This window comes from Sapajus apella, unplaced genomic scaffold, assembly GCF_009761245.1.
Source record: "Sapajus apella isolate SASKATOON/1434 unplaced genomic scaffold, GSC_monkey_1.0 scaffold200, whole genome shotgun sequence".
Taxonomy (NCBI): Eukaryota; Metazoa; Chordata; class Mammalia; order Primates; family Cebidae; genus Sapajus; species Sapajus apella.
In genome coordinates, this window is record NW_022437140.1 from 54,822 (window position 1) to 59,694 (window position 4,873).

Here is a 4,873-nt window from a genome sequence, read left to right on the forward strand (position 1 = left end):
GTTCCGGTGGAGAAGGAAGAGGACGATGGGCAGGCCAGCAGATAAATAAATGAGAAAGACAGCGTGTGGTCAGCACCAGCGGCGGCGCAGCCAGTGGAGTGGGGACCTGGGGCAGGAGAGGGAGGTGGTGAGCTGGGGCCTGGGCTGCTGAGGATACCTGGCCTAGCAGTCCAGCTAAGAAACAGCAGAGGCAAAGGCCGGGAGTCGGGGGCAGCCTCGGAGTTTTGGGGGAAGTGACAGAAGCAGGCGGAGCAAGGGAGTGGGGGGAAGTGTGCGGCCCTGGAAAAGAGTCTGGATTTCCTTCCACTATAGCCAGAAAGTCACTGGAAGCTTCAGCCCAGGAGTTCTGCGATCTGACTTACATGAGAAAATACCACCCAGGATGCTCCTATGGAATGGAGAGACTGGGGAGGAGGTGACAGAAAACTTAGGAGGCTGAAGTGAGAGAGGAGGGGGTTTGGACCAGGGGGGCAGGTGAGGGGCAGCCTCCGGTGATGAGTGGCTGTGGGAGGTGGCTTAGAGAAGAGCAGGAGGAGGTCTGATCTGGAGCCTGAGCCATCCCTGAGCCAGGACTGACCAGCCCGGAAGAGGGGAAGGCTGTGGGAGGGAAAGCAGGAAGCTCTGCTGGACTGTGGATTCTGGGAGGGGCCTGGGAACCTGAATTTTTAATGAGCTGATCCCCCTCCCCCCACCCCAGAGATTCTGGTGAAGCCTCAGCTCTCAAATTTCAACTGTGGACTTGGAATTCTATGTGTGTAAAAAACATAGCCTGGGGGTTCCAGTTGCCAAGTAAGGGGTAGAATATAAAAATTTAAACATAGAAAACCCCTTGTCATTTCACTCATTGCAACTGCCTTTTCCCATGACACAGGAAAGAGAAGACTCTGGAATCCCCTCCCTCAGCAAGGAAGTGGGTGCTCTTTCCCGGGAGTCCGGCAAGGGCCTCTTCTCTTTCACACTCTGAGATTCCAAGGGTAGCAGCCCTCTTTGAGGTGCCTACAGCCTGCCTGGGCACGGAGGAACTGGCAGACAAGAGGCCAACACCCGCAAACTACCAATGATTCCAAGGGTCTGATGCAAGACCTCAGCCACCCTGGAGATGACTCAGTAGTCAAGGTGAGCTGAAGGGTGGCCTCTCCTCCAAAGGGTACCTCTTCTCACACACAAGCCTGGGAGGTTGGCCATATAGACCAGTGTGGGCATCAGAGACCCAGGTTCCTTCTATTTAACTGTTGCCCCTACGTAGCGCATGGCCTCTATCCTAAGGTCTCCTTGTGGCCCAGAAAGATGGCTGGGCCTCCAGTCATGATGTCAGGCTGGAAGCGGAAAAGTGGAGGAGCAAAGAGGGTCTAGCTCCTGCTTCTCAAGGAGTCTGCCCAGAAGTCCCACACACATTTGCTTACATCCCAATGGCCAGAATTGAATGCACTGACCACACCTAGCTGCAAGAGAGGCAGGAAATGTAGGGTGGTTTTTGTTTTGCTTTCTTTTTGTTTTCTTTAAGCTGAGCCCTTTGTCCAGGACTATAGTGAGACACGAGGGAGAAAGGAGTGTTGGAAGGCAATCAGGCACCTCGATCCCAGGACATTAATGGTGACACCATGTAAATAAGATCAAGGTTTGCCCCTGCTTAACACTCTCCTGTTGCCTGCAGCCCCAGCCCCTTCACCATGGCCCCACAGCCCTAATTGATCCAAGCCATGCCCCACCCCCTCCTGACTCATCTCCTCCTCCCTCTCCACTCAACATGTGTTGCTCATTCCCCACAGCCCAGGGCCTTTGCACTTGCTGCCCCCTGCCTCCAATACATTGCCCCAAGACATTTGCACAACTCACTCATCTCGTCGTGTAGGCTCCGGCTTACACACCCCTCCCTAGAGGGTCTGCCCCACACCCCCTACCACAGTCACTCTCAGCCCCATTACCTGTTTTCCAGAGCACCCAGAACACTCCGGAATTTGCTCTTGTGTCCTGTGTTTGTGCTCTGCACGAAGGGGAAGACTGTCACTTTTGCCCAAAGCTCAGTGGCACAGCCAGAGAGGCTGCCCACATGCAGGTGCAGATGGAAGAGAATCCTTCATTTGTGTTTCCTCCCCCACAGTGGTCTGTGGGGGCCAGTATGAGAAGGCTCTTGCCAGAGGCCTAGGTTCAGTGCAGCCATTCACGCTTTTTTCTTTGTTCGTTTGCTTTGAATTGGGACAGTCTGGCTCTGTCGTCCAGGCTGGAGTGCAGTGGTGTGATCTTGGCTCACTGCAACCTCTGCTGCCCGGGTTCAGGCTATTCTCATGCCTTAGCCTCCCAAGTAGCTGGGATTATAAGCGTTCACCACCACGCCTGGCTAAGTTTTGTATTTTTAGTAGAGGCAGGGTTTTACCATGTTGGTGAGGCTGGTTTCGAACTCCTGATCTCAAGTGATCCACCTACCTTGGCCTCCCAAAGTGCTGGGATTACAGGCGTGAGCCACCACGCCCGGCCTAGCCATTTGTGTTAGGAATGTGCAGTACTTTGTTTTTCCTTGCTCAGCCTCACTGTGGGACTTGGCAGTAGAAGGGTGGCTCCTTCGACTTCCGCACGCCTGTCTGTCCACTTCAGAGGGATGGGGTTTACAGACAGGGAGCCCTGCGCTGGTGCTTGGCCACAAATGTCTATGCCTGGGACTCGGTAGATGCCTGGATGGCTTGTCACCATCACCCGGATTCCTGCTCTCTCCCTGTGGCTGGGCTTCCTGTGTCTATGGTCATCTGTTTCTGGCTTTGCTCCCTTGTTACGGAGCACAGCCTCCAGTAGCTTCCTGCGAAAGAAGGGAAGAGGCCTGAGGAAGTCTTTCTCTCTTCTCATTTAAGAAATAGTTTATCTGGGTATAGAATTGAGTTTGGAGATAATTTTCCTTCAGAATTTTGAAAGCATTACTTCTCGTCTTCTAGTTTCTCCAGAAACTTGCAGAAGCTTCTTTTCGTCCCTAGGCTTTTGAAGTTCGGCAGCAATGTACTTTCATGTGGGTGTTTTCAACCACTGTGGTGAGCAACTGTGAATCTTTTTAATCCAAAAACTGGTGTCCTTCATGTCTGAGAAACGTTCTTGAGTTATTTCATTTGTGAATTCTTTCCCTCTGCTTTCTCTTCCTTGACTCCTGTTATTCCTATGTTGAATCTCTTTAACTGATTTTTGATGTTCTTACCTTTTATCTCTTCTTTTTCTTTGCTTTGTCTTTTTGCTCTGTTTTCTAGGAGGCTTCCTTCCTTTTGCCCTCTAATCCATCCTTTCGTTTTTTCTTCTTTTTAAAAAATCATACTTTTGTACTTTTAATTTCCAAGAGCTCCCCTTTAACTCTGCCTCCGACTGTTTCTTTTGTTAGCACTTCATGGATGTAATATCTCTTATCTCTCTGAGGTTGTTAATAAACTTTGTAAAGGTTTTCTTCAGAGATAACCTGATAACCTTGCACTGTCTCTTTTTTACACTGTTGTCTCTCTCTCTCTCTCTCTCTCTCTCTCTCTATTTATTTATTTATTTGAGATGGAGTCTTGCTCTGTTGCCCAGGCTGGAGTGCAATGGCACAATCTCGGCTTACTTCAAGCCACCACTTCCTGGGTTCAAGTGATTCTCCTGCCTTAGCCTCCCAAGTAGCCGGGATTACAGATGCCCACCACCATGCCCGGCTAATGTTTGTATTTTTAGTAGAGATGGGGTTTCACCATGTTGGCCGGGCTGGTCTCGAACTCCTGACCTCAAGTGATCCACCAACCTTGGCCTCCCAAAGTGTTCGGATTACAGGCGTGAATCACTGTGTGTGGTCTTTTTTTTTTTCTTTTGTCTGCTTCGTTTCCTGTATTCCACGATGAACTGTTCCTCAGCTGTCTTCTGATCTGTGACTCATCAGATCGTAATTAAGTACCAAAATGCAGATTGGAAGCTCCCAGATCTTGGTGGGTCACTTGATGAACCTACCAGTGTTTGTAAGTTGAGGTCTTGCATTTGGGCTGGCTGGATCCCTAGGAAAGATTCCATCTCCTTCCTGGTGAAAAGCTGTGGCTGATTGGCTTCTGGAACTGATTAAGGGAAGGAAGCTGGGCAGCGGAGTCCCAGGACTCTGTAGCCCCCATTTTTAGTACAGCAGCTCTTAGCTGTGGTTTGCCTCTCCCAGTCCAGTCCATAAACCTTGGACTTTTGCTAGGGGTTGGGGAGAGGATGGGAGTAGTGATCTAACAGCTTGGAGGGACGTAGGGGATCCAGAGTCTGCAAGTTTTCAAAAGCTTTTGCTCCACTCTTTCTTGTTTAACTCCCATTCATCCCCACTTCCAGGTGTTCCTGCAGCTGCAAGTTCCTGAGGCTTTGAGGGCTCAGAGGTGTGAATAGACTTGGATCTCTTCTAGAGAATCAAATAGCCTAAGGTCCTGTCTAACTGAGCCCTCTCTGTCAGGTGTCACTCATCCCTCTGTTCCCAGCTTCCAGTATTGTGTTGCTGTCATCTTCTCCTGATATCTTTCTTATCCAGTTGATGTCTTTTAAAAAATGATGTGCTGTCCAGATGCAGTGGTTCATGCCTGTAATCCCAACATTTTGGGAGGCTGAGGTGGGAGGATCACTTGAGGCCAGGAGTTTGAGATCAGTCTGGGTGACATAGTGAAATTTCATCTCCACAAAAAGTAAAACAAGCAGCGGGGCATGGTGGTACACTCCTGGAGTCCCAGCTACTTGGAAGGCTGAGGTGGGAGGATCAGTGGAGCCCAGGAGGTGAAGACCGTGGAACTATGACTGCACCTCTAAATGCCAGCCTGAATTACAAAGCAAGACCGTGTCGCTAAAAAATAAAAATAAAATTTAAAAATTCATTTGCTGTAGTTTTAGTGGGTGCTGGGCAGGAGTGAAATTA

At 50.0% G+C, this 4,873-nt stretch overlaps 1 long non-coding RNA gene across 1 annotated transcript; it reads left to right on the forward strand.

Annotated features, from left to right (window-relative positions):
* Window positions 1–580: 580 nt before the first annotated feature.
* Window positions 581–4,550, forward strand: LOC116543925. Its single transcript, XR_004265757.1, has 3 exons — window positions 581–1,147; window positions 2,925–3,017; window positions 4,303–4,550. It is a non-coding gene; the product is annotated as an uncharacterized LOC116543925 (long non-coding RNA).
* Window positions 4,551–4,873: the final 323 nt, after the last annotated feature.